Raw genomic sequence first — 27,801 nt, 5'->3', positions numbered from 1 at the left:
GTATATTAGTAGTAGATCCCCCAAAGTGTAAACACTCAGTAGATGTTCTTGTCAAATATCTGAGAATCCATTTGATAGCATTCCAATGCTCAATTCTTGGATGACTCATATACCTACTAACCACTCCCACTACATGTGCAATATCTGGCCTAGTACATACCATAACATACATCAAGCTTCCTATAGGTGAAGCATAGGGTACCTTGGATATCTTATCCTCCTCTTCTTGTGTCTTGGGACACATCTCTTTAGTCAACTTCAAATGACCAGGTAAAGGTGTGCTGACAGCTTTAGCATTCTCCATAGAAAAATGTTGCAACACCTTCTCAATATAATCAACTTGAGATAGTGTCAATGTTCTATTCTTCCTATTTCTGAAAATCTTCATACCAAGGATTTGTTTTTTTGCCGCCAAATCCTTCATAGAAAATTCATGTGCTAATTGGCATTTCAGCCCCTTAATGTGATCCATGTTAGACCCAACTACAAGAATATCATCAACATATAAACATAAAATAATGTAACTATCATCATCCAACCTCTTAAAGTAAACATAGTGATCTGAATGACACCTATTATAACCATGCTCATGCATAAAATTTTCAAATTTTAGATGCCATTTTCGAGATGCATGCTTCAAGCCATATAAACTTTTCTTCAATTTGTACACTAAGTTCTCCTTACCTTTGACCACAAATCCCTATGGCTGAGCCATATATCTCTTCATTCAAATCACCATGAAGGAAGGCTATTTTAACATCAAGCTACTCTAAATGCAAATTCTCAATAGCCACAATACTTAAAATAGTATGTATAGAAGTCATTTTAACAACAAGAGAAAATATCTCATCAAAATAAATTCCCTTTTCTGTGCAAATCCTTTCACAACTAACCTAGCTTTAAATCTTTTCTTACCTCCTTCCTCTTCTTTCAACCTATAAACCAACTTATTCTGTAAATATTTTTTAGTTGTAGGCAACTTGCATAAATCCCATGTCTTATTCTTTAGAAAAAAGTCCATTTCGTCTTTCATTGTAGACTCCCACTGAATCTTAGTATCCACCTATATAGCTTCATCATAAGATTTAGGTCCACTAGCATCTATTAATAAAATAGAATACAAAGAGGGAGAAAATCTTTGTGGAGGTCTAATTTTCCTTATTGACCATCTAGCATTATCGGTGTGTATGGTATTTGTTGTTGTGGTTGTTGCACATCATGAGGAATGGTTGGAACATTAGCTTTTGGAGTATCATCCAACACTACATAATCATCATCTTTCTTCTCATGTTGTTGCAACAGATCTTTGTACAACACTTTTTCATTTAATATGACATCCCTGCTTCTTAGAATTTTATGATTTTCAAAATCCTAAAGCCTATAACCAAACTCATTAATTCTATATCTAACAAATACACATTTCTTTGACCTAGCTTCCAGCTTGGTTCTATTTTCAGAATCTATGTGAGAAAATGCTTCACAGCCAAAGGTTTTGAGAAAAGAATAACTCACCTTCTTACCAATCCATGCTTCCTTTGGAATACCTCAGCCCAAAGGAGTAGAGGGACCTCTATTAATAAAATATATAGTAGTATTGGTAGCCTTTTCCCACATGTGTAAGGTCACCCCAACATGAAACCTCATGCTTCTTGCATGCTCCATTATAGTCCTATTCATATGTTTAGCCACTCCATTTTCTTGTGGAGTCCTTGGAACAATTTTTTTTTCTATGAATACCATTAGTGGAGCAATAATCTTAAAATTCACAATTGCAATACTCACCACCATAATCAAATATGAGACATTTTAATTTCTTACCAGTCTCATTTTCAACCAAGCATTTCCATTTCTTAAAAGTATGAAATACATCAGATTTTTGTCTATGGAAATAAACCCATACTTTTCTAGTTGTAGACCATCAATAAATGTAACATAATAATGAGATCCACTAAGGGAAGATGCATGAGCTAGTCCCCATACATCTATATGCACAAGCTCTAATTTCTCCTTTTTGTTTTCCTTCCCAGTCTTCATAAAACTCACTCTCTTTTATTTTCCATACACACAAATTTCACAAAAATATACATTAACACATTTTACACCTAGTAAAACTTTCTTTTAATGAAGTAATTTCATACCTTTATCACTCATGTGCCCAAGTTTTTTGTGCCAAAATGTTATATCATAATTTACAAAAGCTATTTGTTCTCCCTACTCAACTGCAACAATTGTTCTTGAACATTCATTTTTCTTTGAAATAATTAAAGTAGAAGGAACAATATGACCTGTACAAAGATATCAGGTGCCTACTTTCACACCTTTTTCTATTACAAGGGAACCTTTTGAAACCTTCTAATTTTTATCATTAAAAGTAACTACACAACCCTCATTACTGAGTTGGCCTACCGAAATTAAATTCCTACTCAGCCTTTGAACATGTCTTACCTCATGTAGTAGCCAATGATTTCCATTTTGCAACTTAATCTTAATTTTCCACTTTCTAACAATCTAATAGGGTTCATTATCCCCAAAATAAACAAGTCCAAAATCTCCTTGGACATAATCAATGAAATAACCTTTATGAGGTGTAGCATGAAATGAAGCAGCAGAGTCTAAAATCCATGAATCAACAACACTTTCTAAAGATAGAAGCAAAGCATCCTCTTTGGATTTGTTACTTACCACATTTGCCTCATTGTATCCATCTTGTTTATCTCTTTCATTTTTCTTTCAATTCCAACAATCTTTCTTTTTATGACCTAGTTTCCCACAGCACTAGCAGTCATTTGGTCCTCTCGATTGAGACCTCCTCCCCATTGACTTTTCTCTTATTTCTGATGATTTCTACAATTACTTCCTCTCTCATTTCTTCTACCCCCACATTGTGCATTCAAAGCATTTCTTGATGTAGATCCACCTAAGGATTTCCTTTGAGTTTCCTCACTCAAAATAACACCAATCACATCATCATATTTTAGGGTACTATATCTAGGAACATAATTACTAACAGCCATTACCAAGCCATTCTAGCTTTCAGGCAAAGAACACAAAATCAAGAGACTCCAAATTTATTCATAAAAATTGATACCCATAGAAGATAATTGACTAGTAATAGTATTAAACTTATTTAAATGATCTATAATAGATTCACCTTCTTCCATTTTCATATTAAATAAATGCTTCATGAGAAATACCTTGTTTGAAGCAGAGGGCTTTTCATAGAGTTTCACTAGGGTTTGCATCAATTCTTCTATCATCTTCACTTTTATAATATTAAATGCCACTAATGGTGCTAAGCATAATTGAATGCTTCCAAGTGCCTTTCTATCTAAAAGATCCCATTCATCATTTGACATAGATCTTTGATTCTTGGCTTTGCCATACAACAACTTCCATAAATCCTTCTGATAAAGATAGTCTTCCATTTGCATCTTCCATAACTGGAAGTTCTGCACATTAAACCTATCAACCTTTAGCTTACCCTCATCTACCATTTCTCCCACTCAACTGTGAGACTTTCTTGTAGAGGGTAATTGAAAAAAAACAACCTTGCTTTGATACTGGTTGTTAGGATTGAATCATAGACATAAATAACAATTACATGCAAATATAACCAATATCAAAAAATAATAGATCACATAGAAAAGAACACAAAACACCAAGATTTAATGTGGTTCACCCAATCCCTAGGCTACATCCACCAAACAACAAATCTGCTATTAGTACAATCTAGTAATTACAACTTGATTACAATCCACAATCCCTTACAGCTCAATACCACTGCAAGAACCAATTTCACATCACAACTATAAAATAATCCATAACCATAAGCCCTTTTATACAAGTATTTTAATCACTTTAGGGTTATAATTAATAATTACATGTCAGCCCAAAATTTTGATAAAATTATGAAGTATGTAGAGTACTTTCTTGATCAGTCACCACAATCTAACAATTCCATTGTCGTGCCCTTATGATTGCTACATTTCATTTTTGTGTCCTTGTGATATTTGTATTTCATTTCCACACCCTTGTGATCATTGCATTTCATTTTCATGCCCTTGCATGTGATCTTTGCATTTCATTGCCACACCCTTGTGAAATTCATGCCCTTGCTTTGTGATTTCCTTGTTTTTTTGTGCCCTTGTGATCTCTATGCCCTTGCTATGTGATTTTCTTCAAGGAGAGAAGAGGTACCTATGTAAATGTTCTCTTTTTTTCCTTCTAAACATCTATCTCTTTATATTTCACCCAACAAGTGAATAGAGAAGCTTCTCATTATGTATATGTATGTGTATATACACACACACATGTCTATGTCTATGCATGTATGTATATAGAGAAGATTTTATATATGTATATGTAAGTGAATATATACATATATACACACATATGTGTGTGTCTATGTATGTATATATAGAGATCTTTTTTAAGGTGCTCATTACATCTTAACACAATAGAAAAATTGACCGAACTACATACATATTCCAAAATCCAAATAATAAAACAATAAAACTCACTCAACCCATGCTAGGAGACTTGCCTCAAAATCCTACACACAAATAATGCAGACTAGGAAAAATGGGTAGAGTTCACAAGAAATTTTACACAAACATATCATAATAGATATTTTAAGAAAGAAACGAGCCATAATCTAGTTAAATGGGCCTAGTTTCTAATTAGTTGGGTTGATTGCAAATTCATATAGAACCATCATCAAATTAGGTACAATAAAATGAACACTCAATTGTTCCTACCTAGCAGAATCAAATACAATTTTCTAAGGTGATAAAATTGCATATGCAGATGCATCACTTGCATGCTAGGCATGAAGTGCATCCCCCAACTTATAACAATTGGTTGGATATAAAGTCTCCATAATGAAGTAGAGGAAAGGATGGTAGGAATCAAAACCAACTTAATTTTACTTAAACCTATAAGGAAAGTACAAGGTTCTTGATGTGATGGAACTAGTAGTGGGTTAAAACAAGGTTCCTAGAATCCTCTTCATTGAAGGTATGAATACAATAAGTGTAATTGCAAAGAAAATCTACCCAAAACACCTCTCACAAGTTCTTAACAAGATGGTTATGGTTATCTTAACCTAAACCACTCCTAGGAAATCATAAAGACAACTAATCACTAGTTTCTCTTATAGGGCATAAAAAGGCAATTTTGACACATTCCCCCCCAAACTCACCTAAGGACTAGGGGTGACTTCAAGAAATAGTCATAGTCTGTTTAGGTCCAAAATAATATGAAACAATCATTAGAATCAAACTATGCAACATCTATGAAATAGTTTCTTCATAAACTCAAGATAAGGCTTGTAGCCCTTGAATTCTAAAAAATTGACTTAATTTCAGAAAACTCCACACACCACAAAAAATGAATCATTGATTCAAATACCCTTTTGTAGTTTACATAACATATTGAATCCTTGGGATCCCAGGATGAGAATGAAACCACTAAAACTTACAATCTCATCTAAGAGGATTAACCAATTAGACCTCCATTTACAAAGGAAGTACCCTAATCTCTAAAAAAACACCAATCCAACAATTGGAATATGAGGGGGCTCACAAATAAGGTTTATAAATGAGATCCTAGGCATTGAAGCCTTTTATATAGTGAGTTGTGGGAGTTGTTATTGCACATTCCTAGCATGCACATGTTTCTTGCATGCCTAGGGCATCAAGTTTTTCCTTTCTATCTACATATTTTCACATGAGACAAAAATAATATTAAATTAAATTGTTCCTAATTGGATTCCACATAGAGCCATTAAATTCCCATGGTGGTATCTGAAGATGTGAGTGAAAATATCATTAACCCTAGGTAGATATAAGAAACTGTGGTAGCAATCAGTAAAACTGAGATATCTAGAGTTAGGATCTCATTCCAATTTAATTAGAAAGGTGATTCCAAAAATGTCACCAATCCATACCAATGTGTTTGAATGAATATGTACTATGTGTTATGGCATGATATTTTGTAAAAAAAGTGGTATTTATTGATTTGAAGGAAAAATTATACATCCCATGCCTACTACCTATTTGAAAGGGCTATGTAGACTTTCCCAACATTTATAACAACCATTCAAACCAAATATGGTTGTTGGGAATTCAAATTAAAACTTTCTCAAAAAGTTGTTAAAAGTAGCTTTACAACCTTTTAGCAACTTTACAACTTTTTATATGGTAACCAAAAATTAGTTTTAACCAATCCAACATGGACAATAACATGTAAAAACATGAAAAATTGATCTATCCTAAGATTTTAGGCTATCTGAAACCTTTGACCATAGTTAACCAAGGGTTTACCAAGTGCCAATCTTGGAACTAGGTTTGACAAGTGGGTCAACATGAATATCCATCATTCCTAATAAAAAAGTAATGATTTAAAAAACTTCAAGAGAGTCCTAACATTGCATTTTATTGGGGTGCCCCTACACCATACTCCTTATGAAATTTAGAGCTCAATTTTGCACTTGAGTCAAGTTGATCAATAGTAGTGCCATGTTGAAGGATATGTTCTCTAGTCATCTAGGTAGCATCAAAGTTAGGTAATTCTTTCCATTTGACAAGGTACTACATAAAGGTTTTAGTCCTAGTCTTCCTAAGGACTCTAGATTCTAGTATTTTCTCCAATGTCACTAGTTTTATAGGAGGGAGATTTGTAACAAAATTTAATGCATCAATATGATCTGAAGTTGTAGAGGTACCTTCAATATGACAACCTGCATTAACTTTGTAGAGAGTTAGGTTAGTAATATTAAAGATTGGAGAAATAGATAATGTAGGGGGCAAGGATATTACATAAGCATTTTCTCCCATTTTGTGCACAACTGTGTATGGGCCAACTTTCTTCATTTGTAGCTTAGAATATTTTCCCTTTGTTAACCTTTCTTTTCTTAGATATGCCCAAACTTTATCTCCAATCTAAAAATGGACTTATCTCTTCCTTTTATCTACATGTTCTTTATACTGTTGAGTTATCTATTGTAGTCTAGACTTTACCTCTTCTTGGAGTTAGTTGATGATTTTTTCAAAGTCTTCTCCTTGAGCATTGACTTTAAAGTTTGATGGTAGGTCTGTTAGATCCAATGGGCCTCTAGGATGTAGACCATACACTGTTTCGAAAGGTGTCTTGCCAATGGACCTATTCAAGGAATCATTAAAAGAAAACCCTACTTGAGGGAGTATAACATCCCAACTCTAATTATACTATTTGGTTAGGAACCTAAGAATATTTCCAAGTAACCTGTTCACCACTTCTGATTGGCCATTAGTTTGAGGGTGATAAGCAGAGCTATATGTTAGATTTGTGCCCAACATCTTATGAAGTGTGCCAAAAATGTCCTTGGAACTTCACATCCCTATCTGAAACAATGGTTTTTGGTAAGCCGTGAATTCTTAAAATTTATTTGAAGAAAATGTGAGTAATGTGTGAGTCATCATTAGTAATTTTTCAAGGCACAAAATGCACCATTTTTTTGAACTTGTCTACAAAAAAAAACACACTATCAAATCCCTATTTGCTTCTAGGAAGTCCCATTACAAAATCCATTGAAATGGACTCCTAAGGTCTAGTAGGTATTCCAAAAGGTTGGTATAACCCCTATTTTGTGGATACACCCTTAGCTTGTTGACATATAGTGCAATTTTCCACAAACTTCTTGATGCCATTAGACATTTTAGGCCAATAGAAACTCCTCTTGACCTATTTATATGTTTTATTAATGCCAAAGTGGCCTCCCATGCCACCACATTGCTTCTCCTTAATGATGTTCAATCTCATAGAGCATCTTGGTATGAAAAGTTGAGAAACATTGAATAAAAGTTCATTTTGAATAATGTATTAGAAAAAAATTAGTGTGATATTTTCCTATTAATTTAGAACAAACTTTAAATGCTTCTCCAAAATCTAGATCTCCTATATAGAGATGTTTGAGGTCATCAATCCCAATGCTCTATAATTGGACTTCTTCAATTAGGACAACCCTTCTACTAAGGGCATCAAACATTTTATTTACTTGACCTTTCTTGTGCTACAATGTGAAAGTGTATGCCTGTAGTTGCTCCATCAATTTGATATACTTCACACTTAAATTTTCTTGAGAATTCAAAAAGCTTAAAGCATGGTTGTTAGTATAAACAAAAAATTCCTTTGGAAAAAGGTAATGTCTCCACTTTTTGAGAGCTTGTACTATTGCATACAATTCAAGATCATGAGTTGACTATCTTTTCTTAGCATCATCTAATTTTTCAGTGAAGAAAGCAATAGGTTTTCCTTCTTGACTTATGACAACAATAATGGCTAGATTACTAGTATATGTTTCAATAGTGAACACCTTCCTAAAATTAGGAAAGATCAAGATAGGATATTGAGCCACTCTATTCTTTAAATACTAAAAACCATTGTTTGCCTCATCAATCCAAAAAAATTTAGTTTTCTTACCTCCTTTGATTGTAGCAAGCATAGGATAACATATATGACTATATTTCCTTATGAATTTCCTATAAAATGTAGCCAATCAATGAAAACTTGGTTTTTAGGAGGTGGCCAACTGACAATTGCTTCTAATTTGATTGGATCTATTTTTAGAGTCCCTTGGGATATGAAAAATCCCATAAAGGTGAGTTCCCTCTGCATGAATGTGCATTTCTCCAAGTTGATGATAAGCTTGTGATCATGAAGTCTTCTCAAGAACTACTCCAAATAGTTCAAATGTTCTTCCCTACTACTACTCAAGATTAGAATATCATCAAGATAAACAACAAATTTTTTTCCAAAATATCATCAAGATACACAACAACAAATTTTCCATTAAAGTCAATAAAAAATTCATTCATGACTCTCATGAATGTACTTGGAGCATTACTTAGCCCAAATGGAATTGCAAGCCATTGAAAAAGTTCTTCTATTATTTTGAATGTTGTCTACCATTCATCTCTAGGCCCAATCCTTAATTAGTGATATCCTAATTTTAAATCTATTTTAGAAAAATAGCAAGTATTTCCAAGTTGATCAAGTAGGTCTTCAATCCTTTGCATAGGGAACCTATGCCTAATAGTTATTTTGTTTATGGCTCTACTATCAATGCATAACCTCCAAGTTCCATCCTTTTTAGGTCTAAGGACAGAGGGTACTATACAAGGGCTCAAAGTTTTTTAAATTAGACCTTTGGCAAGCATTTCCTTAATTTGTTTTGCAATATCTACATTCTGATTTGGAGTCATCTTGTAGGGTTCCTTGTTGGGCAATTAGGATCGAGGTATTCAATCAATTTGATGTGTAATATCACTAAGGGAAGAGAGGGAAGAGGGCATGCCAGTTTCCATGACATCATTATATTTCTCTAGCATTCCTTTGACTTCTACCAATATAGGTTCTTTCTTATTAGATTTCTCACCATCCTTAGGCTTCATAATTAGTATGAAACCTCCCTCTTTTGATTCCTCTATGGTATTTATTGTTTATTTTTCCCTATTACAATTGCTATGGTTTCATTTTGTAATTTCTGATCAGGTAATGGTTTCATGTTGTAATTTTTTTCCATCTTTGATGATGGTTTATGTGTTTTTCCTACCATTATAGGTGGCATCCACATCAAATTTCCATGGCCTCCCTAGAAGGAGATGACAAGCATCCATTTCAACAATGTCACACAAGACTTTGTCCTTGAAATTCCCAAGAGAAAATTCTACTATAGTTTGTTTAGTGATTATAATTTTTTTTCCTTTAGTGAGTCATGATACATCATAAGGGAAAGGATGTGGTGCTTTCTTTAATCCTAATTTCTACACCATTTCTTTAGAAACTAAATTCTCTATAGAACCAGAATCTATGAGAAAATTACATACCTTTCCTTGGCACTTAACCCTTGTTTTGAATAGGTTCTTTCTTTGGGGTGAATCTTGAGTGTGTGGGACTTTTAAGAAAGTTTTCCTCATCATTAGGACTATTCCTTCTTTAGCTTCAAGTTTTGAATTGTCTTCTTGAACCGATTGTGCTCTTCTTTCACCTTAGTTGTTGTTTCTTTTCTTAGGGCACTTGCTTGCATGATGTCCTAATTGGTTACACTTATAGTGCTTGATTAGGCTATTGCCTCTACCACCTCTACCTCTATTAAAGGTTTTTCCTCCTCTATTGTTCCCTTTGGAACTTGACTTAGTTTGATCATTTTCCTTTGGAGTCTAACCAGTAGTCTTTTTGTTGCTATATTGCCCCTTGTGCTATGAATTATCCTTTCCTTTGAAGGATTTGTTGTCATTTCCTTTAGCTTTGTTCTGATATTGTTTTCTCTTATACTTCTCCTAAACTTTTATTTCCAATTAGTAACACTTATTCACTAATGAAGGGCTATGCAAACTCAATTCTTCTTGAATGGGTACTTTCAAACCATTCATATATCTAGCAAGTTTCTCCTCTTCATCTTCTATTGCATTTGTCTTCATGCATAGTTCCAAAAATTCTTCAGTATAGGAAATTACATCTAAGTCCTTCTACTTTGAATTTTTCTTCCTTCTATCGAGATGAACTCAATAGTCATCAGGTACATAAGTCTCTCTAACTAATACAACCATTCTATCCCATGATGAAATCATGTTTCTTCCTTTCTTCACCCTATCAGTTTGAATGAAGTTCCACCAAGTTAGGGCTGCTCCCTTCAACTTGGATTTTCCTTGTTTACCCTCTACTTCTCTAGAATGTCTTCACACTAAAAGAAACTAGTTAGGGCTTCTATCCAATCCAATGCTATATCAACATTCATTTTTCCATTGAAATTTGACAATTCCAACTTCCCCTTCATGGTTCTTTTCTCCATGGATTTGAGAGCATTCAAGAGACATCTCTGATTAGTAGGTACTTCATCATCTTCCTCAAGGTCTTCAGCTTTAGCATCTTGATCTTCATCATTAGATTATGCCCCTTTTTGTTTATCCAACTTGCCTTCAAGTTCCTTCAACCTCTTTGCAAGGGCACCATTGGTTTCTCTTTTCTCTCTCATTATCTTTTCTAGTTCAACATTACTTACATGGGTAAGGATTTCTTCATCTTCTTCAGTAAGAGCCATGCTCTAATAGCACTTGATGTAATGAAACTAGTAGTGGGTTAAAACAAGGTTCATAGAATCCTCTTCACTGAAGGTATGAATACAATAAGTGTCCTTGCAAAGATAATCTACCTCAAAACACCTATCACAAGTGCTTAATAAGATGGTTATGGTTATCTCAATCTAAACCACTCCTAGGAAATCCCTCTCACAAGAAAAACTTATGACAAAGACAACTAATTAGTAGTTGCTCTTATAGGGTATTAAAAGACAATTTTGACACATTTACCCCCTAAACTCACCTAAGGACCAAGGGTGACTTCAAGAAATAGTCATAGTCTATTTATGTCCAAAATAAAATTAAACAATCATTAGAATCAAACTATGCAACATCTATGCAATAGTTGCTTCACAAACTCAAGATAAGGCTTATAGCCGTTGAATTTTGAAAAATTGACTTAGTTTTAGAATGATTCACTGATTTAATGCCTTTTTGGGGTTTACATAACATATTGAAGCCCTGGGATCCCAAGATGAGAATGAAACCAATAAAACTTATAATTTCGCCTAGGAGGATTAGCCAATTAGGCCTCCATTTGTAAAGGAAGTAACCTAACCTCTAAAAAAAAACCAATCCAACAACTAGAACTTGAGGGGGCTCACAATTTTTTTAATATAAATGGGATCCAAAGCCTTGAAGGCTTTTCTGTACCAAGTTGTGGGAGGTGTACATTTCTAGCATGCACATGGATCTTGCATGCCTAGGGCATCAAGTTTCTCCTTTCTCTTTACATCTTTTCACATGAGACCAAAATAATATTAAATTACATTGTTCCTACTTGGATTCCACCTAGGGCCATTAAATTCCCATGGTGGAATCTCAAGATATGAGTGAAAATGTTAGAAACCTTAGGTAGATACAAGAAATTGTGGTAGTAATCAGTAGAACTAAGATATTTGGAGTTAGGAAATGAGTTATGATATCATTCCAATTGAATTAGAAAGATGATTCACCAGGCTATCCAAAAATATCATAAATCTATGCCTATGTGTCAAAATGAATCCATACAACATGTACAACATGAAATTTTGTAGAAAAACTTGGTATTTTATTGATTTGAAAGAAAAAGTTCACATCCTATGTATACCACATACCTAAAAGGGATATGTAGAATTTCCAAATAGTTTTAACAACCATTCAAACCAAATATGGTCACTGGGAATTCAAATTAAAACTTTTGCAAAATATTGCAAAAAGTTGTGTGACAACTTTTTAGCAACTTTGCAACTTTAAGTGCAACTTTGCCCATGGTAACCAAAAATTAATTTAAATCAATCCAACATGGAAAATAACATGTAAAAATATGAAAACTTAATCTATCCTAAGTGTAATGCCCCACCCAAAGATCCTTGGAACAGGGATTCAATTCAAGCCAAGATATTTTTTCTTTACAAGTATGAATACACATGACAACATCATACAGGGATCACAAAGATTGCAACAAAATACTTCACTAACAATCTAAGAAACCAATGAATCTCTAGATGCCACTACCAAACTAACACACAAACTCAAGAATGAAAAACCAAAGTTGACAAAAGAACACTAAATCTTTGATCTATCAAAACATGGAACCTCAAGCCATCCTAAAGGGTACTCAAAAGTCCAAGTTGCATTCCCTAAAGAACAACAGAGAGACCCCCTATTTTTTGCATGAGAGAATAAAAATTGATAGTCTCACATGAGGAATTACCTCTTTGTGCGAGAAAGTACATTGAGCCATGCAAGGAAACACCATCTCACATGGTACATGCTTGGCCTAGCAGCCAAAATACCCAAACTAGTGTGGGATTTTGTGCGAGGATTCACCAAGCTGCGTGAGGAAACCCAACACACCATGTGAAAATTTGTGTTCTCATGCAAGAATATATAATTTCACATGAGGCTACAAATTAGGAAACCATAAAATAATAAAGGAAGAAAACTAGAAAATGAAATCCTCCACACTGGGGAGTACCTGATCCACATAAATTGAGGAACAAACACTTGAGTGCATATAACAACAAGATGCTATGCAATAAGAAAGAGGAACATCTATCCATTTAAACCATAGTAGTAAAAGATGGTACTAAAGAAACATCATAGTGTATAGAAGAACATTGCGATGTACAAAAATAACATCACAATGACTAAACAACTCAACTAAGTATGCAGTTCCTCCCAGCCATCAATAGCATCATAAGACCATCATGGATCCTAGCCATCCCAAGCACGTAACATTCCAAGCCACCAATAAAATCATCGATACTATTGTAATAGGAAAATCACTACAAAAATGTGCTACAATATAAGCATAAGAAAATCTAACATGATAGTAGTAAAGCATAAGATAATTCTACCAAAAGATAACATCACCTATCACATGCTAATCATCATAATAAGGAAATCTAACATTTTAAACCAATAAGCAATAGATAATCTAATACAACAATTAACATAATCTAGTCATATGCTAAACGAGAATGCATCAAATAACTAACATCATCTAAACATGATATCCAAGCATTCCAATGAAAGAATAAATCACAAGAAAGCATACTCTAGAACCTGAAGTATCAAGTGAAAACATCCCACAATGGTCACACTAGGACAAAATACTGTCTCTATACACTAGTCCTTAGTAGTGGTGAAGGTAGCTATGCCTCCCAACCATGCGGCACTCGTAGGTCCACATCTACCATGCTAATGGAGATAAAGATACAACCACAAACACACACAGAACAAACATCCATGGCTAATACTCATGCCAGATAGTATGATGGATGTAACCAAGAACCTAAGACAATGCAAGGAGTATAGGTCCTGGTCAGACACTCAAAGGATACAAAGTAGAGGCTAACATCACGGAGAGTCACTTGGCATCAACAAGCCTAAGCTCAGATCATGTGTCCTCAAACTTAAATAGGTGCTTACACATTGTGTCCTTGAACTTAATCGAGTGCTTGCACATTTTATTATCTTAAGTTTTATTACCATTCATAATTGTTTTTTAGTTATCACTTATATAAATCTCCCTCTGCCAACCCATGGTGCCATGATCATAAGGTTTCATGATAGAAGCCCCCTCCATATGCTACCCTATCCTATCCATGCTCATCCAATGATGAGTGCCTGTAGGCATGCAAATTCCCAACCCAACCCCAATGATCATAACTTTTAGAAGTACCACAAAAGATCAGGCCTCACAAGTCACTTAAAAAATGTACATGCACATACTCATGTATGCCACACCATCATCATGAAGATCATAAAAAAAAGACTGGATGATAACACAATGCAAAACAACACTCACTCAAAAACAATTCGGGAGGATGGATTCTACACAAATCCTAAGAACCAATAAAACCATACATCATGAAATCACTCAATTGACCTCAATCTAGGAGTATGGATTCTACATAAATCTGAATGATGCAACAAGACCAAACATCATGAACTCATTCAACCGGCCTCAATCCAAGAGTATGGATTCTACACTAATCCTAGTGTTTAGGAAATAAAAGCAAAGGTAAAAAAGAAACCACAATAGCAGGTATAAAAATCACTCAACTGAACACAAAGTTAGGAGTACAGATGTGACATGCATACCAATGAAAACACAAAAGTGCAACATAGGTATGACTGATATCCAAATAGATAATCTAGGTCCATGACCCAACTCATGCCAAGAAAACCTAAGAAAACAAGGCAACATGCAAAATGAGGTAAAAACCCCCAAATTTTGAAAAAATTCTAAAATTAAAACCCATTTGGCCTTTGGGTACAAGAACCTTGAAAATCTAAAAATAATTAAGTTTGGACACCATATGCAAAAACAACCAACATAATGATGCAAAACTCCAAAGCCTCATCCCAAAAAATAGGGAAATGCTCATACCTGCCCAACCGGGTAGAGCTAGCATATATAAATAGAGAGGAACACTAGTTCTTAGCCTCCAAAAAATGGCTACCAAAAATAGAAGTAGAAATGGAGCTGAAACAATAAAAAGAGAAAGCCCTACCTTGCTACCGAAAGGGAAAAATGAAAATCTGAACCAAAAAACAAAATGACCACAGAAGTGGTAAAAAATTGCGACAATCCAAGGCCTCCCTGAGCTAGATCCAACAAGCTTAAGCTTGCAATGATCCCTCACCTATAGGTCCCACAATGAACAAAATAGTAAATCCTCATGAAGAGAATTTTGGGTTTTACTTTTCAGCTTTCTAATTCAAAAGTGAGAAGTGAGGAATTAAATTCTTTTTTGGATACTTTTTCAATTTTTGAGTGAATAATCGATTAGGGCAAATAACTAGCCAACCTAGTTAAACCCTGAATTGACCCAAATGAAGACAGGCTATTCCTATAAATAGGAATTCATCAATGGAAAAACTACCATAAATTAAAATAAATCAATTAAAATGCTCAAAAACCAAAAAACATAGAAATTTCCTTAACAACTTTCATGACAATGCAAACCTCTAAATGCATAGACAAACTTACTAGTCTAATCACATAATGCAAATGAATTTGAATTTAATAATCACCAAAGGGTTTAATTAAATAATTAAAATAAGGATACGCCAAACAAATAGGGATGACATTGGTAAGATATGAATGGTTGAATGACTAACTTCATGTGTAGAACAAGAATCTTAGTGTGCAAAGAACATTAACATTAAAGCAAACATTCACAAACTAAAACTATATTCACATATGAGATTAGACAAAAGAAACAATTAAGGAATGCAAACCCAAAAAAGGAAACACTCCATGCTTCCTTGATTTTGTAGATGTGTCCCTTGATGTGGATGTATGCTCAAATGCTCAAAGTTGCTTCAATGGTGGAGATGGATAATAGCAAATTGGTAGCTTTGTGAGCTCTCAATTTGGCATTATAAGGGTATGGGTATGGCTTTGGTTCTCAAAATAGCATGGTAACTTTAGCTCCAAGATTGTTGATGAAATGGCTTGGGATGGGATTCAATTTATAGGCCAAGGGGTAGAGGGATGGATGGCTTAGATGCAAGGATGGCTGAAGGCTTAAGGAGGGCTAGGATGCACTCAAAGGAGAGCACATGGATTGTGCTTGTTTAGCACCAATGGGAAGGTGACACTTGTCACAAGGAGGATGAGTGTGAGAGGGTAGGGTAAAGGGTTGGTTAAGGGCATGATGAGTGGGGTTGATTATGTAAGAGAGGTGTAAGAGGAATGAGTGTGGAAGAGGGAAGAGTGTGGAAGATGGATGTAAGAGTCCTGAGTGGGCTTGTAAGAGATTTTTATGGTTTGTAAGAGCACTCATGACTTGGTGGTTGGGATTTTTTAGGGGAGACTTTGATTTGGTTTAGGAAAGTCTTAAACTTGTTTAGGGAATGTGACAACATTATGGGGTGGATTAGGCTTGGGTTTAGAATTAGATTAGGGATGTTAGAGATGTACAAGTGGATGGCATTAATGAGGGTGGGTGAGTTAGTGGCTAAGCTTAGTTAGTATGGGTGGATGGGGTGGATTAGGCTAAATGGAAGATTAGAGATAGGTTAGGGGTTTTTGAATTTGAGGATTTCATTTATCAAATAGATTTATTTAATAAATGGGGATTTTTGGAATTAGATAGGAGAAAAGGATTTAATTGATAAATAATAGATTATTTGATTTATCAATTAGGACTATAGATGATTAATTAAATTAATCAACTAGGGGATGACAAAGGATTAATTAAATAGAAATTTAATTAATAATACCTTTTTAGATAACTAAATAGGATTACTAAAATAGTGTAATCAAATTTAGGTGTCTACATTTTTCCCCTCTTTGACATAGTGTTGAGACAACACTATTTCAAAGAAGTTTGAATGAAGACGACACAAGGAAGATGTTTTAGCAACAAGGTTGCCCCAGTCTTGGATAAGAAGAGGAGAGACTAGACTTAGATGATGCCCCCTCAAGAAGGCGACGGGGAGAGAAATGAGGCTCGACGACTTCTTGAAAAGTACAAGAAATTGAGATGAGCTAAGACACAGGTTGGCAAAGAGAAGGGGCTGAATTAGCTCAAACTCTCACTACGAGAGAATGATAAAGGGAAATCAGAGGCACAAAAGTAAAACAAGCTTAAGACTTTCCAGGATTGGGGGGGGAGATGGAGGAGCAGAGCACTATAAAAGGAATTTGTGGAGGAGGGGAGGGATGATGGGATGATAAAAGCTGATGCAACAAGTTTTCAAAGAGTCAGATTGGTGGAAGATGGGTTTCAGAGATCCCTAGGACTAGGATTGTGGATCTCGAAAGATGAGGCTTGGTGGATTGATTTGATTGGTGGATCCCTAAGACTAGGATTGTGGATCCCTAAAGCTAAGCATGAGGAGTGATTCAAAGAGATACTAATGCATAAGTTGGGGTAGGAGCGACAGATGTAGGATATGGATGGGGGATAATGGAGATGAAGGGAATCCATTAAAGCTTTTTGAGCGGGGGGATACTTCAAAGAGAAGTACCACCATGTAGTTGAGCACTAGATTTGCTATAAGATTGTTGGTTAATTTCCAAGGTTACCAAGAATATCAAGGCCTTTTTACCAACCGTCCAGAGGATTGATGAACTTGACTCGAAACAAACACGCAAGGATTGCCCTAGTATCACACATGAATCCCAGAGGAAGTAGCATGGAAATGACACTAGGTAACCCACAAGAAGAAAAAGAAAACAAGCAAAAGACTTGATCAAGACCTTACGCTCTGATTGCCCCATTCGTAGCATACCATGATATGGAAGATCGTGGCAACCTTGAGGAGGGAACAAGGAGATTGCTTGGAAAAGGTACTTCAAGACCCAAAAGGGAAGATTCCAAATCAAAAGAAAGTGAAAATCCAAAAGAGAACCATTTGCCAATGAGATGGGTAGGACGAGGTACTAACGGACCAAGATCAGACATGAGGAAATCTATATCCTGCAAGGACCTATCAGAGAGCACCTAAGCTGATGGATTGGGATGAGTGATGCGTCTGGCAAGCTGAACTAAGAAGGATAACACTTTGGTGATAGGAGATCTAGCTAAAGGATGTATTGGAATAGCTAACCAAGGTGTGCGATGTGTGCAAGATGTTGACCAAGGATGAACTAACACGAAAGCTAGATAGATACAATGATACTAAGCTAAAGAGGATGTACAAGCTAATAGACCAAGATATGTTACAAATGTACAAGTTTGTTCATGTTTTGTTTTTTGTGAGATGGAAATGTTTGTGAAGGATGGGATGTCTATAATAGTTGATAGGTGGATAGGTAGATGGTTTGTGAAAAGCTTAAGGAAAATGGGATTCTGTGTGTGCATGTGATACGATACAAGCTAGGATACAAGATTATCTACAAGCTGGAGTATGGTACAAGCTTTGGACAAGATTTGGATATACAAGGTATGGTACAAGATTTACAAGCTGTATAGGAGGTATTTACAAGCTCCATCAGATTTTGGATATTTGATTGGAACACCAAGGGAACAAGTAGGTGTTTTATGGGATGGTGGGTGGATGGATGAGGGATAGGATAGTGATAGATAATGGATTAGTCTTTAGTACACAAGGTGCCTGAATTATCAGGTTTTCACCAAGGTACCTGTCCAAGGTGCTTGAATTGCCAAGTTTTCACCATTGGATGCTTATTTCTCTTTACTATTTTTTTGTATTTTTCAAAAATTGGGTATACCAAAGATCTTCAAGCATAGAACTTCTTGAGATGAATGATGTTAGTGGGATCATTCAAGAGTTCTCCTTCTGGTGTAGATAATTGATAGGCTCTAGAGCCAAAGGAGGCAGTAACCACATAAGGACCAAGCCATGTAGGTTCAAACTTGCCTTTCTTTTCTCGATCTGCTTGGACTTTCATATTTTCTTTGAGGACTATATCACCTGGCTGAAAGTGTCATGGGAGCACCTTCTTGTTGAAATTCCTTTTGAGACAAGTTTGGTAGACTGTGAGATGGTCATAGGCTTGTTGTCTCTTCTCGTCTAAGAGATCTAGTTGGGTGAGTCGAGCTACTCTGTATTCTTCATCTGAGATTTTCCCTCGCAAAGATATGCATAGTGAGGGAAGTTCAACTTCTATAGGTAATACCGCTTCGACACCATAGACTAGGGAGTATGGAGTTGTGCCTATGGATGTACGGAAGGAAGTTCAATAGGCCCATAGAGACAGATTTATTTGAAGGTGCCAATCACGGCCGAAATCATTGACAACTTTCTTTAGGATTTTGAGGAGGGTTTTATTAGTTGCCTCTGCCTGGCCGTTACCTTGTGGGAAATATGGGCTAGAAAAGCAGTGAGGGATGCAGAGGGAAGTGCATTTTTCTTCCATGTTGAGATTTTCAAAGTTACCTCCGTGGTTAGTGAAGATGGTGGATGGGATGCCGAAGCGGCAAAAAATGTGGTACAAGATGAACTTGGAGACTTGAACTCCTGTAGCTGAGACTAGGGGGACTGCTTCCACCCACTTAGTGAAATAGTCTATAGTTGTTATTATCCATTTATGTCCATCAGATGATAGAGGTGTGATAGTTCCAACTAGATCAAGGCCCCAACAAGCGAAAGTCCAAGGTGGTACAATAGGCTGTAGATCCTATGCTGGAGCGTGCACAAGATTTGAATGCTGCTGACATGGGAGACACTTTCTGACAAAGTCACAAGAGTCTTCTTCAACGGTAGGCCAATAGTAGCCTGCTCTAAGGATTTGTCATGCTAGGACAATAACACTCGTGTGGGCACTGCAAAGTTCAGAATGTACTTCTTTTAATGCCATCGCGGCCTCATTTTCATCTAAACATCGAGAGAGAGTATCGTGATAACCCCAACGATATAGAGTATTGGCTATGATAACATAGTGGGATGATTTTTGGATAAGGTTCTGGCATTGGGTACGTGTGAGGTGAGGGGATATGATACCATTGTTAAGGTAAGCGTGAATTTCATGATACCAAGGGGATTGGGGACCAACCAAGATACAAACATGGTTTGAATCCTCATTCGCATAGGCAGGTGTGAGGAGCTGCTCAACTAAAAACTCATACTGCATAGCTTCTTGGGGAATTTCCAAGAGCAAACCGATAGTGGCCATGGCATCTGCTGCCTTATTCTGCATTCGAGGCACTTTTGTAAACTGAAGCTTTGTAAAATGCTGGGTCAGCTGATCAACTAGCTCTTTGTAGGGTAATAGCTTTTCATCTTTGGTTTGATATTCATTTAAGACTTTTTTGATGATGAGCTGGGAATTGCCAAAGATTTCTAACTCAGTGATATTCCATTCTGCATCTATCTTTAATCCTGCTACAAGAGCTTCATATTCTGCAATATTGTTGGTGCTAGGGAATTGTAGCTTGAAGGCTTTTGGAACATAATCTCCCTGAGGTGTAACTAATAATATTCCTGCCCCTGATCCATGAGAGGTGTATGAGCCATCAAAATAAAGCTTCCATGGGGGCTATTCTTCAATTAGGCAGATATGCTCATCTAGAAATTTTGTGAGCAAAGGATATGTATCTACTAGAGGTGCATTAGCTAGGTGATCTGCTATAGCTTGCCCTTTGATTGCCTTTCTATCCACATATTGGATGTCAAACTCACTTAGTAGCATAACCCACTTTGCTAGCTGACCTGTGAGTGCTGTTCTAGAGAGCATATACTTGAGAGGATCAATCTTAGAGACTAGTTGGATGGTATGACTTAGCATGTAGTGGCGAAGCTTTTGAGTTGAGAAAACAACTGCCAAACAAGCTTTTTCCATAGGAGTGTAATTGAGTTCATAACCAACTAGGGTTCTACTGATATAGTAGATGGCTCTCTCTCTGCTATAATCATCATGTTGTGCTAGAAGTGCCCCTAGAGCAGTAGGTGTTGCTGATATATACAAGATCAAGGGACGACCAGGAACTGGTGGAACCAAGATAGGGGGATTGGTGAGATACTGCTTGAGCTGATCGAAGCTGCGTTGACACAAAAGATCCCATTTGAAGTTCTCATTTTTCTTTAGGAAGTGTGAAAATGGTGTACACTTATCTGCAAGTTGGGAGATGAAGTGCTGGACAGATTGAAGTTTTCCCTGAAGAGAGCAAAGCTGTCCCAGTGTCTGGGGAGGAGGCATGTCTAAGATAGCCTTGACATTTTTGGGGTCGATCTCTATACCTCGTTTAGAAACTATGAAGCCTAGAAGCTTGCCAGATGTGACCCCAAAGACACACTTCTTGGGATTTAGCATGAGATGATATTGGGCCAACCTATCAAAGACTTTCTCCAGGTCAGCAAGATGATCCATGAAGGTGTGAGATTTGACTAGGATATCGTCCACATAATCCTCCAAAATGCTATGGATAAGATCATGGAAAATGGCTGTCATAGCTCTTTGATAGGTAGCCCCAGCATTCTTTAGGCCAAAAGGCATCATGGTGTAGAAAAAGGTTCCCCAGGGGGTAGTGAATGCTGTCTTATGCTGATCCTCTTCTGCAATCTTGATCTGATTATACCCAAAAAATCCATCCATAAGGGATATGATTTCATGTCCAGCTGTAAGATCTACAATCATATCTATGTTGGGCAAGGGAAAATCATCCTTTGGACAAGCTTTGTTTAGATCTCTAAAATTAGTGTAGATTCTGATGTCATCGAAAGGCTTACTGACAGGGACCATGTTGGAGATCCACTCCGAGTAGTCGATAGGTCAGATAACCTTAGCAGCTAACATTCTTCTAGTTTAGCTTTGACTAGTAATGCCACCTTGGGGTGCATTTTTCTAAGCTTTTGTCTGACGGGCTTGATCTTTGGATCGACTGCAAGATGATGAACTACAAGCTTTGGATCAAGTCCTGGCATGTCCTGATATGACCATGCAAATTGGCCAATGTTCTCTCGTAAAACCTCAAAGAGGAGGTCAACTTGGTCTTGTGATAGGGATGCAGCAATGTGAACAATTCTAGGGATCTCTAAAGAACCAATGTTGACTTCTCTAGTATCCTCTATTAGAATAGAAGACACCTCTGGTCGATTATCTTGAGGAGGCAATACTAAATCCTCATGTTCTACTTGTGGCTCTGGATTTTCTTGCTGAGGGGTTCTCTTCGCTACTTTAGCTAGTCCCAAATTTACCTTAGTTCTAGTTTTGGGTGTATCGAAACTAGGTTGGGGATTTTCTCCAAAATACCCCTTGGGATCTAGCTTGTAGATGTAGGCAGAATCTGGCTTTGTCTTCTTATGAGGAGTTTTAGCTCCCATGAATCTTAGAAGCACTTCCTCTGATGTGAACTCATCAATATGTATGACACTTGGTTGGTCCCAATCTATGAGTTGTGGATGAGCGAGTGGTAGGTCAATGAGATGGATGGATATTTCTCAGAGAACAGAGTCTCCTAGGAAGATATGGTCTGGGATATCATCGTAGGCTCTCTTTTCAACTTCCTCAAGAATGTCTTCAATTTCGACAAGGTCGCAATGGATGTTTGAAAAAGTGTGACCGCTCTTGTTGGTGCCCCCAGTTGTGGGTATGCCAAAGCCAAGACCTAACTTCGTTTCCCAATTATGTTCTTCGATGGGACATTGCATGCCCCTTTCTTCTAGTCCTAGTCCACCTCCTTGATAGTTCCATTTTTCAGTGATGAGCTTATGTTGTTGGGGATACTTCTGGCTGAAGTGATCAAGGCATGCTTGATTTCTTGGAGGTGCATCCCTATGGAACCAATTGTTGATATCTGGAGTGAGCTCCTCATGAAGAGGGGTTTTTGAGGACACAAAGGTGGTTGGGCCAAACTGTTTGTATCAAGGAGGTGGAATCTCCCTAGCTTTGTGATATGTTGGCCGTCCATGGGTATGTGGATCAAGTGGGATTGCTCCGATAGAAAATGCATCTGACAGACTATATTCTCCACAGCCTTTGTTGTTGATCTTTACAGTAGATAGGGTGGAGGCGAGGATGGTTTCTGTGTCATTACAAGTGTGGGATGAGCTGGCAATGGCTATGCCAATGTCTATTCCAGGGCAATGATTTGTATATGAAGCTTCAACCGCATTGTAGTAAGCAAAGGGTTCTGGATCAGCATGGATGGTTACCTCAGTGCCTTGATGCGAAAATTTGATGCACTGATGGTAGGTGGATGGAATGGCCTTCATAGCATGAATCCATGGGCGACCGAGGAGGATGTTAAATGGTAGGTTTAGATCAAAAACATGGAAAATTGTCTCTTGGATGACTGGCCCAACCTTGATTGGTAGCAAAATACTCCCTTCTGTGGTTCTTTCCAAGTTGTCATAAGCTTTGATGGTGATAACTTCACTAATCATATCTGCCTTAGTATACCTAGCTTGTTTTATGAATTTTAGGGTACAAATGTTCAAGGCTGATCCATTATCTATCATTACTCTTTTCACGGTGAAATTGGATACCATGATGGCTATGCGAAGCAGAAGGGTGTGATCTGGCTCAACCGCGAGTATGTCGGTGGGTTTGAAAGATAGGGCACATGACGATGAAAGGTGTCCAACAAGATTACAAAAATTAGTAGTATTGATATCAGAAGGGACACGGGATTCTATGAGAGCACTATCAAGGATGTCTTTGTACATAGGACTAGTGCGGAGAAGGTCTAAAATGGAGATTTGGGCTGGCATGTTCCCAAGGTGTTCCAAGATATTGTACCGGCTTTTTGATGGAGCTGATGGTGCTGATGAAACTGGTAGGCCTGCGATGTTAAATTGCACTCTTCGAGTGGTGACCACACACTCATTGTCTAGTCCTCGGATATTGATAACATTGACAAAAGGCTCTTTCTCAGATATACAACCTATAAGGCTACCATAGTCTATATAGGATGAAGTGTGGTCATTGTTCTTCCCATGCTATTGGTTTGGCTGGCAGTTGTTGGTGTTGTTTTGGATAGGTGCTTTTCCAGGATTTTGGTTGTTGTGTGGAGGAAAAGCATTTTGATAAATTTGTAAGCCTGCATTGGGAGAGGTTTGGGCACCAACAGTGATTTCCTTCCAATCAATGAGGTCCTACACATAGTCTTTCAGTTTCATGCATCTGAGGGTGGTGTGACCGTTTACCCTATGGAACTTGCAATACTCATTGTCCTTGTACCATGCAACTTTGGATTGGCTTGGATCAATTTGTTGGGTAGGAGGAAATTTGATGAGGTTTTCCTTAGCCAATTTCTCAAAAATAACATCCAATGGCTCACCAAGGGGTGTATAGTTTCTAGGTGCAAGTTGGAATCTAGGCTTTTGCCCTACAACTACATTGATGGCACTAGCTTGATTGTTAGACCCTTGAAAGTTGGGTCTTGTATTGTGCTTTTGATAGCTTTGGTTATTTTGTTGTTGGTAATTGATAGCTTGTTGGTTGTTTGTTTGATATGGTGGGTTAGACTCGTTTTGAGAAGGACCAACAATATTCACATGTCTGGTGTTAGTAACCCCATCTATTGCAACATGCTTGTTTTTGTTCCAATACCTAGACCTGTCATTGGAATGTGATTGATTTTGGTTGGCCTCTTTGTAAATCTTTACCACACCATCTTTGATGAGTCCTTGCTCAAGGATCATTCCTTTCTCTTTGATATCTTTATAGGTCTGCAAATAGTTCATGGTCATGTGGTGAGCCAAGCTGGGATGTGCATTATCAATAAACATTTTCACCACATGGTGTTCTGGCAAGGTGCAAGATATGCGGGTGGTAAGGGTTTGCCATCTTTACAGGTATTCGACAAGGCTTTCTCCAACTTTTTGCTTGGTGTGGACAAGATCAACTATTGATAGCTCTGTTTCAACAAGATGGGCATATTGGGCTACAAATGCCTTAGATAATTCAGCAAAGTTTTTAATTGTGCCATACGGGATTCTATAAAACCATTCAAGAGCTGGTCCAGCCAAGCTTTTGGGAAAAAGGCACAAGAGGAAGACATCATTGTATGCCACATCCTGGTAATGCATGTAAAATTCTTTGATATGTGTGACAGGGTCTCTTTTTCCTCTGAATTTGTCAAATTTAGGTACCTCAAAGTGTTTGGGAAATGGTGTTGTGGTAATGGCTCTGTCAAATGGGTAAGGACACACATTCTTAAACTTGAATGTCTTTGGATCATTCCCTTCTTGGATGGCTTTTAGAGCTGTCTTCATTTGCTCCCATTCTGAATTGATAGGTGATGGCTGGGGTGCCCCCAATGTAGGAGTGCCTTGAGGTAGGTATGTGCTGGATGGGGCCACTGAATATGGATGGCTGTGAGGGATTTGCTGACAGGGATTGTACATTGTTTGGGCAGCTGCATGGTGGATGACGGGTTGTTGAGGGGTAGGTGGCGCATATTCATGCATGTGCTGCTAGGCTTGCTGTTGATATGGGATTTGAGGTTGGGATTGAGGAACATAAGTTGGCTGTGGGATAAATGGATTGCTTTGTGGAGGTAAGGTATAAGATGGTTGTGAGGCTTGGGGAAAGGATCGGGGGGCTTGTGGGGTTTGACCAATATATGTGGGTTGTGCCCCCATTTGGGATGGTATCTATAAATAATTGGTGGTTGGCTGGGGTGGTGGATTACCTCCTAGAAGTGACATTGAAAAGTAGTTGGTAATAGGAGGTAATGGATTAGCTGGTGGTGGAGGTGGTGGGAACTGAAAGCTTGGGAATGGAATTGATGGGGTTTGATAGCTTGGTGGCTGGATTTGGAAGCTTGGTAGAGTGGTGGCGGGAGCTGGTCACTTGGGAGCTTGGTAGAAGATTGGCAATAGCTTGTGGGATTTGATAGCTTTGTGGAGTGAAGGTAGTAGCTTGTGGATTTGTGGCTAGTGGTATTGAGCTCCCAAGACCTAATGGAAATGATGGGATTGTGCTTTGGGCTGTGGTGAACAAGCTGGGGGCGATGAAAGGTTGATTACTTGGCCCCATGGGTGGCATCCCTGTTGTATATTGTTGAGGTTGGCCAAAGATGCTAGCACTGATTTGGGAGATGGGTGGATTTGGAAGGCTGGGTTGGGGAGCAGCAACAATAGTGAAGGGGGTGAACGGTGAGGTGTTTTGGGTAAAGGGGGTTTGGAGCAGAGAGGTATGAACCAAGGATGGAGTGGTGGTGGCTGGGTTGGCTTGTGGCATGGAGATTTTAACTTGGGTGGATGATGGTATGTTTGGGTCTGTTGGGTCATATGGATTGGCTGGAGGCTCTTATTTTGGAATATATTGAGGATAATTTGGATCATAAGAGCCTATGGGTGGTGGAAGCTACCCAAACAACGGGTGAGATGGATCTGATAATGGAGGGGGTCTTCCAAAGTCAAAGGTTCCTACATTGTCCCTTCGAGAATTAGCCATGATTATCTCTTTGTTTTTGTCTATAATGGCATTTACCAATACTGCATTTCTTGGTTGGTTCATGAAAGCTTCAATGTCAGTAGGTGATGGCATAGCTTGCTTTGGGCTGAAGGATGGCTGAGTGCTCAAGGGGGGTGAGGCTGTTCGATCCAAATGATAGGGCTCCATTGTTTCTTTCTTCTTGGCTAAGCGAGTGATGGGTGGCATGAAAAATGCTCCTAGGGATGAGATGCAATAATGCTGATGGATGCAAAAGGGGGAAGGCTTTTCTATGCAAATGATTTCCTAGGTTGAGGCAAAGCTATATGAAAAAACCTAAGGAGGATTGGGTTGGGGATTCTAACTTCAAAGATATGTTGTCAAAGCACAAAAGGTCTACTTTCCTATGTGCAAGCTTGGTGGTGATTGTGTCAACTTAAGGATAGACTAATGATCCTTTAGGAAGAACACGAGATTGACCACTTGTGGATCCCAACCTTTAGCTCAAGGTGATGAGGGATAACAAGTGACAAAGATAGATTACCCTAGAAAAAGCTCTGTTAAAGGGATAACCTTGGTGAGATTGGTGGATTTGGAAGATTTTAGGAATGGAAAACTTTTAGCAAGGTGACAACAATTTTGAAAGCTTAGATGTGCAAATTTTGGATTGCTGGCTAGATGGTTTGATTCTAAATGAGATGGATGAGCTAATAATGCTTAAGGGGATAACCTAAGATGGCTTGCTTTTCTACAAAGATGACTCTAAAGTGAAGCTTATCCAAGAATATGGGGAGAAACAAGGGTGTCTAATCATAGAAATCATGCCTAGTTGGTAAGGCATAAGCAGGATTAACTCCTGGACGTTGGCTAAATTTGATGGTGTGCTCTAACCAAGCCTCTTGAAGTGCTTCATCGGTAGCTTTGTCCTCTGCTTTGTGGAGTTTTGCAATTCGTGGGCTTGGTGTTATTTCTTTTCTCTTGGTTGAAAGTTCTTGGTATGCTAGAGATGGCTTGAGTTTGACCTTGTGAAACTTCTATTTGGGTTTGGATTGTTCCGCCATAAATTCTTGAATTTTCTTGGCTTTGGAAAAAATCTCAGTTGTTTTGCTTCAACTTGTTCAACTTCTAAAATAGGCAGTGACTACGCTAAGTGTGCCCTAAGCTAGGATTGACCAAGTTTGGCTAACATTCATTCAATAAATAAAAACAAGCAATAGATAAGAACACCCAGATAGAAGTTTGTGGTTCTCAAAATGTGATACCTGCGCCGAGGAGTGTGTATGTTCTACAAATGTTTCGATTAGTCACTCCAAACACATTAACATCCTAGATGGTTTTCTGCAAGGCTGACAGTTGGTTTAGCTAGGGAGTCCTCGATATACGCAAGGTACATGA

This window comes from Cupressus sempervirens, chromosome 2 (assembly GCF_028749045.1).
Source record: "Cupressus sempervirens isolate cs-2001-9-10 chromosome 2, ASM2874904v1, whole genome shotgun sequence".
NCBI classification, from domain to species: Eukaryota; Viridiplantae; Streptophyta; class Pinopsida; order Cupressales; family Cupressaceae; genus Cupressus; species Cupressus sempervirens.
This window is presented reverse-complemented; position numbering follows the sequence as displayed.